Genomic DNA, 23,055 nt, shown 5'->3' with positions numbered 1-23,055 from the left:
TATACTGGTTTAAATCATGGCTTTTTACCTCAGAGAATAGGTGCAGAAACTCAATCACCACCACCTCCACCCCCACCCCCACCCAACCAATGTGCAGGGTTCAGAAGTGTGCTTTGTACAGAGTGCAGGGTTCAGAAGTGTGCTATGTACAGATTGCAAGGTTCAGAGGTGAGCTATGTATAGAGTGCAGGGTTCAGGAGTGTGCTATGTACAGAGTGCAGGGTACTGGAGTGTGCTATGTACAGAGTGCAGGGTTCAGAGGTGAGCTATGTACAGAGTGCAGGGTTCAGAGGTGAGCTATGTATAGAGTGCAGGGTTCAGGAGTGTGCTATGTACAGAGTGCAGGGTACAGGAGTGTGCTATGTACAGAGTGCAGGGTTCAGAGGTGAGCTATGTAGAGAGTGCAGGGTTCAGGAGTGTGCTATGTAAAGTGCAGGGTTCAGAGGTGAGCTATGAACCAAGTGCAGGGTTCAGGCATGTGCATTATACAGAGTGCAGGGTTCATAGGTGCACTATGTACAGAGTGCAGGGTTCAGGAGTGCACATTACACAGATTGCAGGGTTCAGGAGTGGGCATTGTATAGAGTGCAGGGTTCAGGAGTGTGGTATGTATACAATGCAGGGTTCAGAAGTGTGCTATGTATAGAGTGCAGAGTTCCAGAGTACACTACATACAGAGTGAAAAGTTCAGGTAAATCCAATCTCTAAATAAGAACAACTAACACTATGAGTTGATCCACATGCCGCTAGCTTGATTTGAGAGTAGAGGGCTCCATAGACATGTAAAGGAAACATTAAGAAAGCAGTGCAAAGCAGACTAATAGTGTAGCATGTTAAAATGCCAATTTATCATAGGAGTAAAAAATAACTATAGGTATTGCACTCACAAAAATGTGTGTTGAAGTCCAAACCCCCCTGGGCATAAAAGTCTCATATACACAATCCACTGAACTGGCCAGAACCAACTCTTGAGGGAGTCTATTGTTGTTGCTGCTTTCCTGAGTTTCCCCACTTTTGTGAATGCAATACTTATAGTTACATTTTAACCCCTATAGTAAATTGGTATTTTAGCATACTACAGTAGTGGTCTGTTTAGAGCTGCTCTCTTTGTGTTTCCTTCCCCTAGGGATATGTAGGGTAGGGAGGGCTCTGTGCCAGCTCTCAGGAGGAGAGAGATGTCACATGTAAACAATGGAGCTGGGTTTCTATGTTTACAAATGACAGTAGTAAGCAGCAAGCACAGGACGAGCGTCAGGTGCGGCACAACTCAGTTACGCCACGTTCCAGCTGAAAAAAAAGCCCTGGTTTTATTCAGACAGACCTGGTAGAAAGAGAATCTGCAAGGCACAACCAGGAAGCAGAACTTGCAAATGTAATGAAACTAGAAATCCAGATTAAACTAACTAATGCACAGTGATCTTACTCATATTAATCACATCTCTTTAACATTGTATTTAGGGAACATACAAAAGGACCTACATTTACTTTGAGGAGTAAATGGTGACAGTTGAATATACACTACAAAACAAGCCAACTGATCTAATTAACTTCAAATTCAAAAATATCAACCAAAGACAAAAATTAGTCAATTAAGGGATATTATGTATTTTTGATTTGCAAGCCAACCAGGCATTATGTGTCCCAGACATTTGAAGATATGTGAATTTTGATTTGATGATAGCTAACAGATGCAATGTGGAATTCATAACAGATACAATGTGGAATTACCTCATGCATTCTAGACTTGGTGCTCATGCTTTGTCATTGAGTTTCATGACCTTTCATTTTCCCTCATTCATCATAACTGTCTGTATAGAAATGTGACTGCTTAAAAGTGAGATTTCCTTTCTTGACGTTTTAGGAAAAGAACAGCTGATATCTGATTGGCTGGTGAGAGCAACATAGCCCCCTGTGAATTTGACAAATAAGACCTATTGTTCTTTGTGAATAGAACAATACAGAGAATGACACAATCACTGACTCATAAGGTCCTATTTATTGGAGTGTTTGAATAAGAACATTGTATTACCTCATCATAACAGCTAGTAAAATTCCAAAGCATTTTCCTGGGTATCTTTGATTCTGATTGGATACTACGAAACACATAGGCAGTATTAATTCTTATTATGATTGGTAGATTGTAACTTTACAAAACCCACAATATTCCCCCTAAAGTACCAACTTCAAGCAGTCACATCTAGACCTCTTTACTCACATACCTGCTTTGTAAATTGTACGTTTGCTAAATTTTCTGCATATAATACAATGAAGCTAGTTTTCCCTCAGGTAAATCATTCTGGAAAAGAACTGCCTTCTAGTTTGTCTAATTTAAGGATATATGACCTCTACAATACATTATTAAAAAACTAAATTTTTACTCCTATTGTTTTGGTTTGCATATGTGAAAATGCAATTTTTTAGCCTGTCTGTGTCCTCACCTTGTGCAGATGTTTGTGCTATATGCATAGTAATAATATTATCAAGAAAAAAAATATAGAATGTGTTATGTATACAATAACCACTAAAAGAACTGTGACTTTTAAACAAAAAAATAGATTATATGACTAGAAAGACATAGTAGACAAACCAATGATGAGGTCACATAAAGTGCAATAAAGGGAGATGAAATGGCAATGAAAGGGTCTGTCATTAAAAAAAAAAGTTTCATTTTTTGGGACCTCCATGTATTATTAAAAAAATAGAGAGAGCTGGACTAAGCACTGAGAAAGAAGTCTCCTCTTTTATTGTGTGATCAAAAACTTTGATAACTAAAGATTGAATCAGGGTAATTTTTACTCCTCAATGCTGCTTCAGTTTTACTATAAATAACATTCCCCTAATCTAAAAGATATGATCTGTAAATCACATTTTTCATGACAGTGTAATAAGTAATAAGTAAGATTATTTGTTCTCCTAGAAAGTGCAAATAAAATAAAATGACCCAACATCTGCTTAGCTATTTTTTATATTATGTATGTATAATGTATATGTAAAACTTTATTTTTTAGTTTTGTATAATGAGGTGAGGGGTCATACCCAAGTTTTTATAGCTGTCACTGTCCCCTACTGTGGAAATTTACCCCTCTATTGGTCCCAATGACTGTTGTAACTTAGAGAGTAAGAAAGTGAGAGTGGAAATCCAACATTATAGAGTTGTCATGAGAGCATGTTCTGTGTCCTCTCCATGATGGTAATTTCCCTTTGAGTGATTTCCTTTCTCTTCCTGCTGTATCTCCAAGACAGGAAGTAAAGGTAAAACTCCCTAGCAGGACCCAGAAAGCAAAAAATAACCTGCTAGGGGCTTTACCCTTCCAACTCTATCCAAAACAAGGGAAAAAGGTTTTATCTTTACATACTGTATATGTTAATATGTGCATATTTAAGACTCTTAACCTGATTTTTTATGCTGCCAGATAAATGTTCTTTCCAGCCAATCCCCACCAATCACTAGACTTACCCAAGCTGTATTGTAACCCTAAATAATGTGACTGATCTATCCTATGGGTTGATGTTTCCTTGTAAACTTTTATTAATAAATAAGAGACACGTGTGTTATTTTTTATCTTTTGATTTCTATTTATTAATAAGCTTCCCTCATACTTTTCAATTAGTCATAACAGTGAAATAAGTGACCACTACTGCATGCCAGGAACAGAGATCAAGATTACACTTAAGCTGGCTATGGATGAGTCAATTTATTTTGTTCAACCACCGATTCCCCCGTACACACATTTGAGGTGGTTGGGGGAGTCCTCCCTGCAATGTAATTGTATACTGACAACGGAGAGACTGTAGTGGAGTGCTGATCGAGAGAACATTTTCCATCAGAGTGGTTGTACAGAAGTCAATAGGAAGATCGACTTCTATTCAACCACAGTGCCCATACATGGATCAAAATTTGGCCGGTTCAGCAAGAACTGGATGAATTTAGATCCATGTATGGGCAGCTTTACTTATTTTCTTTCTAGCTGGAAATTCAGGATGAGTATACTTTACATGCCAGTATTATAATCTATCTAGCCATCTATCGCTCATTAAAAAAGGTTTTATTGCTTATAAAAATATTTAAAATACAAATATAAAAATATAAATATAAAAATATATGTAGTTGTATAATAATAATGAAAAGCCATTGTTAGTGTAAGCCATTCAAGGAAAACACTAAATGTGTGACAGTGCACCAACAGAATCTAGGAGACAGAGGCATAATTGGCCTGACACACTCTTAGCCTAATCTAATTTACAAATGAAGGTAATTCATCTATTATCACATGACAGGTCTAATGAGAAAATGTATAATCATTTCAACAAAACAATTCAATATAGCTAATTAAAATATGTTACGGTATTTTACGCATAAATACAATAATATTAAAAACTAAACTTACAATATCATGCCTAGATCCGTAGAATTATGTAAACTAAAGGATGCAATGTATTTAAAAAGTAAAGAACATGACATGCACCAAACATTTAGAAAATTAGTGAGGGAGAGACACATCTAAAGGCTTCTGTCTTATGTTTATGTCTGTGGCTCTTGGGATCATGTGATTGCATTTATAATACTTGTTGTTTACAATTATTAAAGGTTTATTGTGCTAGGGTTGAGCTTCCCTTGGTTTTGTTTGTTTTTTTTTCTTGGTACCAAACATTCACTGCAGGTGTATCCTCCTGTTACATGGGGTTTAAATTACAGTGATCCATTAACCTTCGGTGAATGTTTGGTTGAATGTCACATTCACTGCTTTATTATCATGTTCCTGTGATAATATCTTTCTAATATCAGTTGAAAATCTACCACAACAGATAATATCTTTGTAATATCAGTTGGAAATCTATCACAACAGATAATATCTTTGTAATATCAGTTGGAAATCTATCACAACAGATACAGGTTGAATAGTAGACTATTATCTTTTGATCCACATTCTGTATCATGACAGTAAACTTCATTCACTGTACATTACTCAACCTAAAGGTATATCTGTAAAATTTAAAAAGGGGTTTACACTCTTGCGGTTGAGAAACAGTGGCATACAATGTCTTGCTTTCAACTGCATCTGCCAGTGTAGTAGCAATGCCTTTGGCTAACCTTGAAGTCAGCAATTTTGCGTGTGCAGAAAAAAGTGTATCAGAGATATGTTTACTTAAAAGCTGTTCAATAAAATGTAAATTATTCAGAGCACACTTTATAAGTCAATTAGATTATCAGTAGACAATATTCTAAGTTAGCATATCTATCTATCTATGTTTCCTTTAGTACTGACAAGTAATTGAGAATTCAGGAAGGATAGTTAGCTGCTGATATAAAATAAACGATACAGTGTAAATATATATTCTTTATAAATGTACTTTAAATATATCTAAATATATAAAAAGTGGGCATTCTTAATACCAAGGAGAGCTTCAAAACATTCTACCATGGCCAATATGTATGGCAGGCTTTAAAGTATGACTAATTTCCTTGACTGTTGAGCTCTCTCTATTGCATACAAAAACAAAGAAGGGTAAGAAGGGTACTCCAGCCTAGCACATTATCCCAGGCAACATTTATTGCTAAAATATACTTAGAAATCCATTAAAAACACAAGTAAAAATCAAGTCTAGACAGGGACTCTACACAGCTCTCTGGCTAGAATAGCCCGTAGGAAAGACCTCCACAACAGATGACAAGAATGATGCGTTTCAAGGGGTATAATCTCTTCCTTTTTTATTGAGCCTACCGAAGAGAAGCTGACAGAACTAACACTGGCGTCTGCTATGGGCACCAATGTCAGCCCTGTAAAGACTCAATCAAAATGACCAAGAATTACCAAAATTTAGATAAAAGTAATTATTTACCAGCCAATGTGCAAGATTTTCTTTAGACCATGGCAAGTAAAATCGGTCTTATCCAGTATAGCTAACGTAAACACACAGCCTAGTGGCATGATCTGCCAACAATATTGATACATCTCTACCAGGGCAGTAACAGACTACAGTTATGTATAAAGCTCCCATCACTGGGAGCTGTAACCAAGCCCTAGTCCACATTCTGTACCATGGCCACCCTTTTATTGCCCTACAGTTTGCTTACACTAATATAGAGTATGATATATCCTACAACTGCGCCGTACAATAAATCAACAATTTTTACAAAACCTTATAATGAGAAAAGCAGCTGTGATTAAATAAATATAATATAAACACATACACAATCACTGTTAAAACACAAATATGTCCTACAAATAACATACAATGTTGCAAAGCCCACTATCTTTCTTTGTAAAATTGCTTCATTCACCACACAAAAAAAAAGTCCTTGTAAATAGATCCACCACCAAGTGTTCTGAAATTCACATGAAATGCACTCCAACTGTGTTATCCACCCAACCTTCAGAGAGGCTCACTCCCAAGATGTGGATTTCACAACACATGTGGTACTGTGGATAACATACCTGATGAAGGCTCTGTTCAGTCTTGTGTACTGCTGGAATGCAAATATAATCATGAATGTTGGCTGCAGTGCCGCTAACTTTTAATAGCATCCCAACGTACATTGCCAAAGTATTACTTTTGTGTGATTTTCACATGTAGATTAGCCCACTGAAATTAATGAGCTACCCTGAGCACACTGCATGTGAACATGAAAAAACGTGGGCATGCGATCACATCTGCATAGGTGCTGGATCCAATTCCAAAGAAAATGTTGTGTGGTGATTTAAACAAATATATAAACACATACTGCATATTAGTTGTAACTAATACAGAGCACTGGGTGCCCTACTGAAGGGCTGTGCTGGGAAGCTTCAGGTCTGGCACAGGGAACAGTGAAACTTTCACATACATCCATTGTACTTGTTCACTGTGATATATGATCAACAAAGTAAGGCAAAAGGTCCTAGTCCAAAATCTGAAGCAGGATGCATTATCCTTGTATCTATGCCCCTTCTAAATTTTGCGAATTCAGGCTGAGCTGGATTATGACCATACAAGGCCCTAGACAGGTTAACAGCTTTGGCCTACCCTCCTCCCCAAACCACCTTCCAGAAACCTAACATTGTGGGCTTGGAGATTTATTAAACTACTGAACTATTTTTCGAAAGCAGAGGATCTATAGAATAAAAATATGACAGTTCCAATTGTGTATGTTGTAATATTTATCAAACATACATTTTTATTGAAAAGTACACTTTTTTGGTGCACAAAAACAAAACATAATCTCCAAATTTACCACCGGGCCCTAGGCACCCATCTAGATAATTTTCTGGGTGATCCAACCCTTAGCAGATGAAATTTACTGGAAATCAGACAAAGCTTTCTCAATTTCAAGGCACTACCAGCAGTGATGTGCACCATCAGGTGCATACTCCATGCCTGGGTAGATTACCGCATGACTGTATTAAAAATCTATATAACTGAGGGACAATATCTGCTCAGATACAGAAACTTGTAGACTGGATGCAAATAATTTTCAGATACAGTCAATACAAAAAGCACAGACTGTATACAGTGGGACCTATGTATATAGCATACTGTACATCTGTACAACATGATGTACAGGGAATTTTTATTCTTGTAAAAAAGACCTACGATGAGACATATGTTCAACATATGTCCTACACTTATAAAGGAACATTGTGAAGTTAAATAAATTCTGTCTTAAAGTTATGCTTTGTACATGCTTGTGTTTATGGTTAATGGTAACCCTAGACTATGAAAAGTAAAATGCTTTGAAAATAAATGATGAACATGCAATGTCAATTTAATCTTTGCAGTTTATTCTTATCCATTGGAATTGAGTGGAATCAAGATTGCTGACATAGGCAGCTGGACAATAATAGAAAGTGGAACAATTTCTTTTAGCTGCCTAGCAAATACGCAGTAAATACAATTTAATCTACTGTTTGATGATTGTTTATTTCCTTTGTTTTTATCATTGTGAAAGTACCTCCTCTTTTGGCAAGATGCAAGAGCTGCTGCATTTATAGTTATAGGTGTCATTGTCACAAGTGTTCATTTTATGCTTGATAAGAAACTTTAATATTTCACAATTATGTGTCTTTTAAAGAGGTCTATTCATATTCAGATGTCTCTAGGACCTTGATAAAGGTACAGCTATGTGACATTAAACATCAATAAAAGATGGGCTTGGACAGAAAGGTTTGATCAGATGTATAGCCAGGATATTGGGTATTGGGTATTTGTGCCTTTAAGGACTCCAGGGGGTTGATTTACTAAAACTGGAGAGTGCAAAATCTGGTGCTGTTCTGCATAGAAACCAAGCAGCTTCCATTTGTTTGTCAAAGTTTAATTGAGCAAGCTAAAATTAGAAGCTGATTGACTACCATGCAGAGCTGCACCAGATTTAGCACTCTCTAGTTTTAGTAAATCAACTCCCAAGCATCTATAACAATGAAAGATAAAGATCTGAAATTATTCAAATTATGCTACTATTAAACCTCTAAGCATACAATTTTCCAAAACCTTTTGTGACACAACAGTAGAAAACAAGAAGTTTATACTCACACAATAGGAGTTTGTGAATACAAAATATGTTTTGAAATTCTAGAAGGCTCTGGTTGGGGCTGGGCTTCACTCTGGGGGATGAAGGGACTCTGCAACAGACTTGGTGGCCCTGGAGGTTTCCGGAGGAAGCTGTGGGGATTCTCCAGGAGCCTGAGGGGTTTTTCAGGGACAAAACTGTAGACTGTAGGGCATTGTGGAGAAGACTCTTGGGGGCATTATGGGGGGGGGGGCTGGAGACAATGCAGGGGTTTTGGAAGTACTGTAGGAAAATGGCAGCCACTGTGGGGACTTAGGGATGCTGGGGGCACTGTGAGAGGTTAAGCAGCACTGTAGGCCACAATGGGAGGTTGGGTGGCAGTATAGGGACTGGTAGGTACAGTGGGTGGTTAAGGGATATGCAGCTAGTTGGAGGCCCAGGAGGGTGGCTACTGCCTAGCAGTAAGCCTTAGCCTGGTGGTTGAGAACCATTCATATATGTACATGTGTTTCAAACATGCTATGAGACTTGAAGGTGTTCATGATGCATTTTAGATAATGTTAGGTATAGCCTGATAGAGCAACTGAGCAAAGAACTTAGAAACATCTTGAATGTTTTTGTGCTGAGAACAAGCATGGTCAACCTTTGACACACCAGGTGTTGGCGATCTTAAAGATCTGGGTGCCCAGATACTGCTGCCTCCACATGTGACGGCCAGGATCTCCCTGTCTGCTCCAGAACAAGGTGTAAACCTTTGCTAACATTGTGATTTGACTTTAGTTTTAAGTAAAAACTAAAATCTCACTTGTGCAATAAAAGATAAAAAATATACAATGATAGTTACCCCTTCTATGTAAAAGTGTTTGCAAACTATGGACATGGCACTGGTCAGTTGCTGTATTGTAGCCCTGGATTGGCATTGTATGCTATAACAAGGCAGCTGTCGCCTTTATCTGCTCACGTGTCAGGTCAACACATTGTTCTGCTGCGTTCTGTGCTGAGCAGTACAGGAATACCTCAATTGTTAATTTTGCATTTTCAAAGGTAAACTAAAAGTGCTGTTTTGTGGATTAGTTACCAGGCTCATGTGATGTCACGTGTGACACATAGACACGTTTTCTTAACAGTTTGATTTAAAGAAGCAGTGTCCCATAAAAGAGTGAAAACTCAACTCACATGAAATATTTATAAATCAGTTTATTTGCCAGTAATTCAGGCTTCTGATAAAGAAATAGCTGCTCAACACACATTCTTTTTTGAGAACCTAAAACAAATAAAATTTTGGATTCATGGTACTGCTCACTGTCCCATGCATTAAACTAACAATTCTATTTCTATGCATAAAAATGTGATACACTTAAAGAATATATTTAGCTTCAAATATACTCATCCCCTCAACAAATGCCTAAAACAGACCTTAGGTGCAGATCTCTGGCTGTGGTTGTGGCCTGACCGTGACCAGGCAGTATGCCCTCTAGAAAGTCTTCAACCTCTGCACTAGGGTGCATATGTGGGGGCTGGCCATACAGATGAATGGCCTGCCTGTGCCCCTGTTCAGTGAGACAGAAACACATTATTGTCTCTAGTTTGCTATTTGATCATCTCCAGAATGACCATGTATTAGAACTTTTATAATAAATATGGAACCAAGTATTATATATTCACAAAGATGTGAGTTACAGAAGCAGATAGAAATCATATAAGCAATGATCCCTAATGGTGAAGGTTCATTTTACATTAGATAGCGCTCATGAACAGAGTATACTTTACCATAACAGTAATTTCATCATGTCCAGAATTTTAAATACCTTAAAGCAGAGGTAGATCTATTTTTCCTGTCAAGTGCATGCATAAGTGATAACATATAAGTGATACATTTAAAAGGTATATTATACCACTCATAGAAATCACTGCACTACTCCTGACAATGCCTTTATCTCCCTTTCTCCCTAGAAGGCCACCACGTTTTAGTTTGGATATCATCAATGGTCAGCAATTATTCCTGCACTTAGATTCTGCTCCAAAGATGAGACAGTAACATAAGCATGGTGTCTGTATAGTGTTCTGTAATGTGTGTATATAAAATCTATGGGAATTCAGCTCCTTGGTGCTGCCTCCAATTCAGCCTTTATCAACCAGTGTTCTCTGGAACACCAGGATTCCTCCAGTGAGTGATAGAAGTTCCTTGAGCTATTTCTCCTTCTCAGATAAGTTCCTACTGACATCAGTCACTATAGCTATATGTAAGAGGGGCATTCTTCCCACTGACCACTATTGTGAGGAGCAATCTTCCCAATGACCACCAACGTAAGGAACATTCTTCTAACTGACTACCGATCTATGGGAGCATTTCATTGACCACCAACAGCAAATCATTTTGGGTGTAAAATACACTAATTATGCCACATTCCTTATTCTGTTATTTATACTAATGCATTGTGATCTGTAGATATAGCGTTGCTATTAGTAGGGATTCCCTGAGACCTGAAAGTCATTTCAAGGGTTCATTCATGTTAAAAAGTTGACAAAGGCTGTTCTAATTTTTACACTTCTCAGAAAGTGTCAATATACAATGTGCGTGAGAGATGCCTTGAAAGGAGGAACTGGGAAGTTGTAGTGTTAGATAGTGAGTCACATGCTCCTACACACATGGAAGTAAGTATTGGATATTTTATTCAGAGGAGCAGAAGGAAAGCTAAGGAAAGTTAAGTATATGCTACTGGAAAAGGGGCATTAAAGTGAACCTCTTTCATTGTAATCCATGAGAAAAGTATGTTTGCTTTAACATCTATGTGAAACCTAACAATGAGGTTTTCTTATCTGCTTCTTTTTAGTCTGTTAAATATGCCATTTTTTATATGTGTTCGATGTGTGTGTAAGTACTAAAAAATATCAGCTGGTTCTGACAGAAATTGAGTGAGCTGATCATTTCAGCACTGTTGGCTTTTGCTACACTCTAAGGCTTGGTTCACACCTGAGCTTTTTGCTTTTGATCTGTTTTATAATGCTTTTTGCATTGTGCATTGCATTTTTACACACACGTTTTTGCCACGTTTTGCAGTTTTTTTCAGCTTTTTTTTTTTCCGTATGTTAAAGTGGAATTGTTTTTGTTGCTGGCAGAAAAAATATGCAAAATATGGTAAAAACGTGGCACAAACGCACTAAATGCGTTTCAGCAGCTTCTTCAGCAGCTACTCTATTGTAGCAAATTGCTGCTTTTTGCATTTAAACATGTCCCATAGGAAACCATGTTAATTGGACTGTAGTGCATTTCTGCAAAAAGCATTAAATAACGTATTGGTGTGAACCAGGGGTAACCGGTTACATTGTTTCCATATCTTTCTGTGAACTATGAATTACCTCCTTTCTATATTATCAAGAGGAGGCGGGGGGAGATGTTCTGTAGTCTTAACACATTTCCTGTCCTAGGATGATAATGCTGCTTCTCCATAGACAAAGTGGGGGTTATTTACTAAAACTGGAGAGTGCAAAATCTGGTGCAGCTTTGCATAGAAACCAATCAGCTTCCAGGTTTTATTGCCAAAGCTTCATTGAACAAGCCGATGTTAGAATCTGATTGGCTATCATGCACAGCTGCACCAGATTCTGAGTAACCCCTTTTTAGTAAATCTCTCCCAGTATGCCGAGTGAGTGTTATGGTAGGACAAGAAGTGTGTTACTGGCAACTAATGCAGCCACCACATCTGAGGACTGATAAGCTGTAATATATTAAATGTTGTTTTTTTTGGGTTTAGATACTATAAGTTAACGTTTGGGCAGTGGTGCGCTTAAAATCACACCACCCTTCTGAGTAATGTTAATTAAACAAAATAATTCCACAATATAAAGGTGGGATTTCCTGGATGACAAGTATATTACTAAACATTTAAAAAAATCTGGACAACGTTTCCTTCCACAGACTAACTACTTGATTGTGTCTTGATCTGACTCAGCACTTGGGAATGTGATCTCCAGACCATTCGACCTCAAAGACAGGAAAAAGTCATCCATTCAGTGAACAAGATATCTGTATATACTCCAGTTACTGCCCTCATCAACAAACCCTGGGAGTATAAAAGAATATGTTTGTCTTCAGCTTCTCAAGCAAATAGAAAATAAATCATCAGTTGTAGTCTACAGCCAAGATACTGTAACTACATTTAACATGTATCGTCTCATGCTATATGTGATTAAAAACATAAATTCAAAAAGTTCTACTGATTTTAGATTGTACGGTCCTTGAGGGTTAGGGACTGATGTGAATGTACAATATATATGTAAAGCACTGTGTAAATTGATGGCGCTATATAAGTACCTGAAATAAATAAATAATTATGTTTGTCTCTATATGAGAATTACTAGTAAGGGCTTTCGTACAATGACAGCCTAATAAATTTCTAAGTATTTTTTGTTTTTAAACAAGCCAATAAACAGGATGAAGTCAATGCCACTGGACAAAATAAACACAGAACAAATATGCTGTTGCATTGCATTGTGTATTAATACTTGTGTTACAGTAGACAATGCCATTCACCAGACTGACTAGTGGGATCTTTAGTAAAAGTCCTGGGAGTTAGCACAACTGTAGTTCAGATTTGCAGAGTCAGACTTAGCTTGAATTCCAGAGACGTCAAAAGCCATGCTTTCTGATTTGACTACATTACAGCCTAAAGTATATGTAAAGGCAAATTTCAGTTTTGGATGATGTAGGGAAGGGTTTGACCCTCTGCCAATGTTTTATTGCAATGATTCACCCTTCTACTTGTTCTGGTGACCATTTTCACTGAGACAGGAAGGAGCAAGGTGAGGGGACATTTTCCAATAGGGACATATGTGTAAGATGGGAATTCCTTAATTTTGGGGAGATTTCCATTTCCTTCTTGCTGCATATTCAAGACAGAAAGTGAAGTAAAATCTCCCTAACAGGTTGCAGACAGTAAAAAATAATCTGGTAGGGGTTTTAACCATTTCGAAAGAGAAACATTGAGGCTGCCATGTAGTTTTGCAAATGACAATTGCCTGCCTGCCATGCTGATCCTCTTGCTTCAGTACTTCTTGGTCACTGAGAAGTAAGGACTATAGACTTTATTCTAACTTTCCTTGCTCAGAGTTAAAGTGATTCCAAAAATTCATTAAAAAACAAACAAACAATGGTTTTGCACAGAGCAGCCCTGATCCTCCTCTTTTTTGGTCCCCTGCAGGAGTTCCTGGCTCCTACCCCTTGACCAATGCCCCCAATAGCAGGCCGCTTGCTATGGGGGCACTGGTGCATACTCGCTCCCGAGCCCTACTCTATGCATCCAAAAGACACCTACAGCCTTGGCCCTGCCCCCACTTTCTCCTCGCTGGCTGAAATTGATAGCAGTGGGAGTCAATGGCTCCCACTGCTAAGTCTCAACCAATGTGGAGAGGGAGACCCGAGGCTCCTGTGCACATCGCTGGATCTAGAGGGGGCTCAGGTAAGGGGGGCTGTGGGGGGAGCAGCACGTAGAAGGTTTTTTACCTTCATGCATAGAATGAATGAAGGTAAAAAGCCTTCAGCTTTTAGATCCACTTTAAGCTGGCCATGCACTGACTGAAATATGGCCAGTCAAATCTCCATAAGTGTATGGCTGTTCCTGCTTAATCATTTGATCAACTTCTCTCAAAGGGACATATCAAAAAATTTCCTTGATCAGTGGTTGCAGCAATCAGCTGAAGATGCTGATCAGTGTATTCTAATACCAGAGGGATCCACTGTCAGAATGCAGTGTGCTAGCAGAAGGGGAGTCCCCCATCCACATTTTATTTTTCTTTACAGCCCCCTGGCTGAAAGAGAAAAAAAAACAAACCTAACAATGTATAGCCAGCTTTTTACTCAAAATGTACTGAAGCCAATTGGTTAGCATAACAGCAAGGCAAGGACAGCCATAGCAGCCTTAATAATTCTCTTTGGAAAAGTTTACTTAAAAGCTATACTCCATGAAAGCAATGAAAGCATATAACAGCAGCACTGCTGATACAAACCAACAAAGTCATCTAGAGAATACAGATGCTGTTATTGGTAGTTTATTTTGAATGTCTAGTTATTTAGTACTACAGTATTCAGTGGAGTTTACAGCAATCCACAAGATATCAAATAAAATAAAATTGAAAAGAGTGCATTCAATCCAGAACAGCCACCAAAATATGCAGATGTAATTACATTTTATTTCGCATCAGCTGCTGGAAGTATTGTTGAGGACAACATCATGTGTATGTATACAGCTGGTTGAACTTAAAATGCTAAGAAGATATTAGTGCGCGAGTTCTGAAGTGAATTGGTGGGCCAGCTCCAACTGCAATAACTACTTAGTTCATAAAAAGCTTCAGCTACCCTACTGGGAATACCTTGATTTGCCACCCAATGGAGCCACTTGGAAACATGATGAGATTAAAACCTATCATTGCATCCAATGACAGGGTTAAAGCCTCGGACCTCATTACTAGTTATAAATGGGAGAAATTAAAGCATTTTTCATACATTACACTGGTCTTGCCAGCAACAGTCTGCTTCATCTGATTCAAGTATAGTGACCAGACAGGGACACACTGCAGTATATTATCTCTTGATCGCCATTGCGTCTCTTGCTTGGCCTTTTAGCTCGTAGAAAAATGTCATCTCAGGCTAAGTACACCAATCATAAATCATGCATCTAACAACACCCTTGCACTGAAATATGAAGACCAAACACTGCAGGGAAGCACTCAGACTTTAGATCTCTCCCATTTCTAATTGTTCTCATCTGAAAGGACAAAAGCTCGAATTTTTACCTTGCTTGACACTTCTATAATGTGAAAGGTTTGCATACATGAAATGCATATCCCTGAAAGCTTACACTATTCAGGCTGCAACTGACAATTTCCCTAGTGACCTTGAGCTCTTCTGCCAATGGGATTATGCCCTTTGCTTCCTGTCTCATGTAGACATGATGTCATTCAGTAGATAACACTTAAGATATACTGATATTCAGACAGTGAAATCTAATATGATCTTGGAAGGCTCCTATCACTCCAACCACTATTCAGTGACAGAATCCTGAGTTCAGTTGGAAAATATACTTCTCTAGTAGATGTTTGTAGATATGTAAGTGCCAACCAAGAGCTCAAAGATGAACTCCAGGCAGACAGCTAAATATGTACATGTTTTACCTGTGAAAGGATTTGTATGTTTGTCTGTTCACTCCTGGGATTTACATAGTTCAGCCATGCCCATCAGGGAAGGTTCATAAGACCTGTGTTTTCTCTGCTACATTTCAAGTGTTACTAAACCCAGGACCCTGCATTCACTATATCTGGTCTCCCACAGTACACACAACATGGAAATACAATTTGTTTAGTAAATATAAAATGCTAAATACCTTTTCTCATTAGCAGTCTATAACAGTCTTGTGATTTCTATCAGTGCCCGGATGAGCACTGGTTAAAGCTTGTAGGAGGAGTTTTCATTCTGCTCTGACTATCCTACTAGGCAGCATGACCCCTGACCCTCTTTCTGGACAGTGCTGATTGGCCCTGTGCTGATCACATGTACCCTCTCAAAGGAAAAAAACTCTTTAGCAATTCAGAGAATGCTTTGCATTTTCTAAAGGAATTCAAAGTATTCCTTGAATGGACAAGGTGGAGTGGTACGCCATGGTGTCACACTCTCTGCCTCATTCAACCAGAGAACACTTTATATTAATTCAGAAAATGCAATGCAAAGTACTGATTGGTGCCCATGCTGAGCGGCCGACCTCCTGTGTTCACAATACATCAGGCCAGCTGTTCAGAATGGGACCTGGAAGCAAGTGGAGATCACTGGAGTAGTGATGTCTGCTTCATTTATGTTCAGTTTCCAGGGGCATCGGCCACGTATGGTATATAATGTACATAGTTACATTGGTCCAAGCTGGATCAATGTACAGTAACTATGTATAATATAGCCATAGCAGGAATTGTAAACTTTTTTCTCTAAACTACTAATCCCATATAACTGCATTTAATTGAATTAAACAAATATAGACAGACATGTTTGAAGTCCAGCTTGGGTGTTTCCTAAACTATAAAGAATCCTTTTACTCCTTTCCTTCTGCACCCCTTTACCAATATGATACTGTTGAATATAGCAAGAAATGTCCGAAGGAGGACAGCACAAAACAAGGAACATATTATCCAAATTTGTACATTTGATGACTTGGTTCTCCTCCTTCTAACTCCACTGCCCTAGGCACACGTGCCTTTTGATAAATTAAACTTCGAACCCCAGTGTATCCTTTTTATGTACTATATGCCAGGATACACCGCCTTCAAAATCTTGTTTTTTTATTATTATGTTTAATATGTTTTATTAACATTTTTGCATATATAAACAAAACAGGATAAAGCATATAAAAAGAAAAATTTGTTGGCATGAGGTGCACAACAACAAATATACAGACAATTGAAGCAACTGAAACATGGGGTGCGCACATGTGGTATACCACAAATCCATCTGACAATGCAATTATGTTGTGTATGTTATTTGATATTATTATTTTGTAGAGGACTTGAAAGTAAACTTTCTTTAGATGAAAAACTTTGAAAGCAATGTACAGTGAAGAGTTTAAACTGTACCTGCAGTCAGACAACTCTTGTTATCTGATCTACCTGATCTGATATACAGCAGCAATGGAAAACACATTTATGTTCCCATATATACAAGCACAGTACAGGCAAGGAGTTTATAGCATAATCTAGATACTGGCTTGTTTGCCTAATGTCTATATCTTTCAAATTACATATGCTGGATCTACTTTTACATACAGATCATTCAGTTTTTGAATGCAATTAAATATTTTGTTATTTATTCTCAACAATTTACACAGCTCTTAACATAGTGTACATTCACGTCAGTCCCTGCCCTCAAGGAGCTAAGGTCTCTAACGCAAATGCATACATACACATACTAGAGCCAATGTAGGCTCACCATACACATTGCAATGCAATATGAGGACCTACTATCCAGTCAGGCAGGTTCTTGTACTACACACTTGTTGGTAGAGCTAAATTGTACACTCAGATTTTAATATGTATGACAAGCTTTAGACAGGATCCCATTAAGCTACCAGCATGTCGTTGGAGTGTGGAAGGAAACCGGAGTACCCAAAGGTAACCCATACAAGCACAGGAAGAACAGGCACACTCCATGTAGGTAGTGTCCTTGCTGAGATTTGAACCTGGGATCTGCAAGGCAGGCCTGCTAACCACACAAAAACTTAGAAAGACATCAATGGAATGATGACTGCATATTGCTAATGTACACACTGATTATAGCAGTGTTAATGCACTTGTTTTAGTTGAGTATTGTACATTACTTATTTTTTGAACTTGCAGTTCATTTAGTACTAGAAAGAAGCAAACCTCTCAAAAATGTGTCCTTAAAAATGAACCATTAGTGCAAATTACAGAAATTATCACTTGCATGCTCAACTGTGTTCCCTTCCCTTTGCAAGGGAATTTGCCTCAGAGCTTAGTGAAGGAGGAGAAGATCTGCTGACTTCCATCATCCAATCGTGCAAAAACAAAATGCTGTTTTTTTTAATTGCACATGAATAGGTATTCCTTGCAAAGTGAAACTTCACCACATTCACTAAGCTCTGGGTAAAATTCCCTTTCAAAGTAAACAGCCTACTTGCTTATAACAAATCAATCCCTACACTTTTAATTATTGATAGCTAGATCCAGGGGCGGACTGACCATTTTGAAACTCGGGCACTGCCCGAGGGCTCAGGGTCAGTAGGGGGCCCCATGAGATGCCCCTGGTACCTTTTTCATAGACTTTTTTTAATTTTGGGCAAAGATACAGGGGCCCCATGATCCCCTATTGCCTGGGGGCCCCATGTGTTGTCAGTCCGCCACTGGCTAGATCATAGTTGTGCACAGCCTATTGCATTAACTCAAACACACATTTGTGTGTGTATGTGAGTGTATTTAAACATGGATGTGTCCATAGAGCAGTGGTTGGTGTCAGTAGGGCAGTGGACAGGGTCAGTAGAGCAGTGGTCAGTGTCAGTAGGGCAGTGGACAGTGTCAGTAGGACAATGGATGGTTTCAGTAGGGCCATGGACGGTGTGAATAGGGCAATGAATGGTGTCAGTAGGGCCGAGGATGGTGTCAGTAGGGCAGTGGATGGTGTCAGCAGTGCAGTGGTTGGTGTCAGTAGGGCAGAGGTTGGTGTCACTGGGGCAGTGGATGGTTCAATTGGGGTAATCTGCGCCGCATGGAGTGATAAGGATGTGCTCAGGCACACCCAGCACACCCTGTGTGCACACATATGCATAAGATATCATAAAGGATACAAATTATATATGATTATATTTCTATATAGCTAGCATTCAGTTACACCATGTAAGTGATAGACCTGGATTGACAACTTTACCTTAAATGACAGAACGCAGCTTTTCAGAGACAACCCTCCCTTCTACATACTAGCAGTCAACAAGTCAAACCTCCTGTCAAAAGGTTCACAGCTGTAATAAACAGCACATCCTCAAGTAACACACGTAATCCCCAGAACACAAGATCCCAACTTTATCCTGACACAGGTGTCATCCTCACTTGAGCAGCACAATACTCTCCCTTACTGACTGTTCAATATCTACAGCCAACACAAGCTCCCAATGGAGCTCCAGCTATTGCTGAAACACATTTCCCACAATTCTTCTCCAAACAATCTAAATATAGAAGATTCCTATCAGAGCTGTCACAGTAGATAGCCATTAGCGAGGCAAATAAAAGAAAGAAATCTATCATTTCTATGATCATATGATATACTGTATGTTTATTTGTTATCCTTAACATCGAAACATAATCCCCCTTTGCAAAAAATGTCATTTGGTTTTACAAACTATAGTACAATATTTGTCTGCAAATACAATATGGCCTCCCAAAGCTAATAAGAGGGAAAGATATGTCTTCCATTTCTTCATAAACTGAAACATTTAGCATTATGTTACTAAATGATCTCAATGAAATGTTGCCGGCTTAAATAAATAATATATATATATTTTATACTGCTCCCTGTACCCTATGCTGGAATGCAGGAGGGATTTCATGGACTGCTCCATAAGTCCACTGCTTAAAAGAAGAAGGTGGCCTCCATAGCAATCATGACATCACAGAAACATATAATATTTGCTGTGGCCTCAACTACAAGTACCTATTGGTACTTGGCTTCAAGGGACTGAATAAGTGGGTCAGCCAACAATGATCATGTCCTGAATATTCACATGAGTAATGTTTCAAGGCTTAACTCTCATTCTTGTAATTCTATCTCTGCATTCGGTGGCATAGATTATATGGAAGAACATCAAAACTCCATGTCAGGTGACTAACACCCACCATGACAGTCTGCATGCAAAGCATGTGCAAATAAAATTCAGGACTTGTTTACTAGTACGATATGCAAAACCAGCCTGTTCACGCCACCTCTACAACAAACTACGTAGGCAATGTCTATTTAATTGTACAAAAAGAGACACCAGGATAAGGTCTGAAACATCAACGGAGGTTAACATTTCCTCCTGAAAAGAAGTAATCTCCTGTTTTATAATCAGGCATGGAACATGTTAAAACCTTTACAAGAAACAGAGCCTCTGCCATATGATATGGGCTTTTCAGCAAATCGCAGTGGCAACCATCCCCCCTTTCATAATAAAAAAGCAGCATTTTTACTATCATGGGGAATGAAAGCTTTCTAATGTCTCACGTTTCCTAGCTGCATGCTCTGTCTGGGTAGGCTGCCCACATCATGTGTGTATAGCACTCAATCTGCCAAGGCTATTTTTAGACCTAAACACCTCCTAAAACACCGGGACCATGGAAAGGCTGAAACCGGTTATATTTCGTTCTTTCCAGCATTCATCCTGACAATTTTATATGTCCCTGTTGGACAAATCAACGCTGTCTTCATCACCATTCCATTTACATGTCTGCTTGTATCTCAATGAATGAAAAACATCCTATACTGTCAGCTATCACCCCCCCGAAAGCACATCTCTTTGGTCTATACTCATTGCATCTTCTCAAAGTGCAATGATCACCTATGTAACCAGATACATTAGATTTCATCTTCCCTTCCCATGTCATGGTGTTCTTTTTCATCATCCATCAGCACTACTTCCAAGCCACTAATGGCTGCTTTACTACTTACACCTTCCAATATAAATCGTGCATAGTACCAATGCATCAAGGTGCTCTGCCCGTAAACGGTCCACCTCTTCTTCCATACATTAGGCAAGATGGATGGTGCACATATTCCATAGTTTGGTTTTTTTTTGAACAGGTCATCCCTACATTTTGAAGTTGTACTTTGTAATCTATTTATATAAATATAATAACGGTGTGTCTACAATATACATGAATGTGCTGACCCACTCATCTTACATAGCATACAACTTTATCTATATATTTTATAGGCAGATTTCTAAAAAAAAAAGTCCATAAGCCAGTAATATAATACATAGTTTAAAATATTGATATTTTTTGAATGGCCATAGGCTACATTGAGTATTATAGGTCAACTGTCCATACATTTAAAAAATAATATGTCTCCCATCCAATCCCCTTGCATTGATTATTTGTTTGCAGGATTACGGGAAACTTCCCTGCCTGAAAAAAGGAAGACCTAATGTTCACACATTACCTTCTCTTCACCTTGGCCGGATCAGACGCTCTGCAGATGTCAACCCCAGAAAAAGCATCACATTAAATCCTGGTTAAACAGGCTCATGGCCTAACAAGCAGCATCCATTTCCATCTCCAGTACCTCCTCTGTGGCTTTGCTGGAATATACAGACACAGCCCCTCTTGCTTGGTTTCCTCCTGTGAGTGTGTGAGTGTGTGTGGATGTGTGTCTGTGATTCTATCCTCTCTGCACAGTGCTACCACATCCCATTGCCCTGCTAACGGTCTCTCACATAGACACTGGCGGCGGTCCAGGGTGCACCACACAAATGTTCATCTTCAGGAAAAAAAAAAAGAAAGACATTTCAGAGAGTGCTCGTTACACTACAAGGAGATTTCACACACAGGCACAGAACATGCCATTGGGAAGAAGGAGGGGTGGGAAAGCTGCTTCAGCTCCAATGCTTTTCCCTTGGTTGTTCCTGCTGGTGCATTCCTCCTTTTTTTTTTTTTTAATGACTCACGTGCAGACAAAAACACACTTTAAATGAAAAGAGGCTGGCTAGAGGTGGGGGGATGGGCAGCAAAAGAATAAAAAGGAGCTGCTTATCCTAGATGCCGGGTGATGTGTAAAGCAAGCACCCCAGCAGGCAGGCACCTATTCAGACTGGGGCCCTGCATTACACACTGCATAGCAACATCTGGCCTGGAATGGCAACAGCAATCCTGTTCACAAGGACTCTTTGCTGGGGTTGCTATGCAAGGCACGATCACTTCACATCTAATTGTCCTGAGTCCTTTAAGGTCAGGGTGCAAACAACAAAAAATGATTCTATAAAGCATAAAACATGTTTACATTCTATGGATAGGGTGATTCTATCCATATTGATACCCTGGACATAATACTTTTTAATTTGCACTCGCAGTTCATTTTTTATGACAAGCTTTCAAAAAAATCAATTTCCTTCAATAGGTCACATAATGTATTCAATTGTTCTGCATTCGATCTATTAGGGCTCATTCATACCAAGCATCTTTTTAAGCCCATTTCAGGGGCGGACTGACAACTCATGGGGCCCCCGGGCAATAGGGGATCATGGGGCCCCTGTGTCCTTGCCCAAACTCAAAAAAGCCTATGAAAAAGGTACTAGTGGCATCTCATGGGGCCCTCTACTGACCCTGGGCCCTCGGGCAGTGCCCGAGTTTCCAAATGGTCAGTCCACCCCTGGCCCATTTCAATCGCATAGAACAGTGGTGGTCAACTTTTGTGATATGGGGGGCCTTAAGTGCAGTCTCTGACAAAGGGCCACACATAAAATTCAGTTAACATTCATTATCAGAGACAGCAGACAGGATAAAGTCAAAGACACAAGAGATTGTAAGAGACTGTGGACGTTATACAGGAGATGGTTAGAGACTGCAGACAAGATACAATAAATGGTCAGAGAGTGTGGACATAATACAGGAAATGGTCAGAGGCTGCAGACATGACAAAAGAGATGGTCAGAGACTATGGAAATATTACAAGAGATGGTCAGAAACTGTGGATATAATACAAGAGATGGTCAGAGATTATGGATATAATACAGGAGATGGTCAGAGAGTGTGGACATAATACAGGAAATGGTCAGAGGCTGCAGACATGACAAAAGAGATGGTCAGAGACTATGGAAATATTACAAGACATGGTCAGAAACTGCAGTTATAATACAAGAGATGGTCAGAGACTGTGGACTTAATACAGGAGATGGTAAGAGACTACAGACATAGTACAGGAGATGATCAGAGAGTGTGGACATAATACAGGAAATGGTCAGAGGCTGCAGACATGACAAAAGAGATGGTCAGAGACTATGGAAATATTACAAGAGATGGTCAGAAACTGCGGATATAATACAAAAGATGGT

General features: G+C 38.9%; 1 protein-coding gene across 6 annotated transcripts in view; it reads right to left on the bottom strand.

Annotated features, from left to right (window-relative positions):
• FRMD4A (FERM domain containing 4A) overlaps positions 1-23,055 on the bottom strand; it is a 558,898-nt gene that overhangs the window by 249,723 nt on the left and 286,120 nt on the right. The window contains exon 1 of one of the 6 annotated variants that reach the window (XM_089686119.1): positions 21,168-21,605. The exons of the other annotated variants lie outside the window; for them this stretch is intronic. The gene's annotated coding sequence lies outside the window, so the exon portion shown is untranslated. Of the gene's footprint in view, positions 1-21,167; positions 21,606-23,055 lie in introns of those variants that run through there. 6 annotated transcript variants of the gene reach the window in all.

Source organism: Staurois parvus, unplaced genomic scaffold (assembly GCF_062004578.1).
Source record: "Staurois parvus isolate SC_StPar_1 unplaced genomic scaffold, SC_StPar_1.0 ptg000019l, whole genome shotgun sequence".
Lineage (NCBI taxonomy): Eukaryota > Metazoa > Chordata > Amphibia > Anura > Ranidae > Staurois > Staurois parvus.
This window is presented reverse-complemented; position numbering and strand designations above follow the sequence as displayed.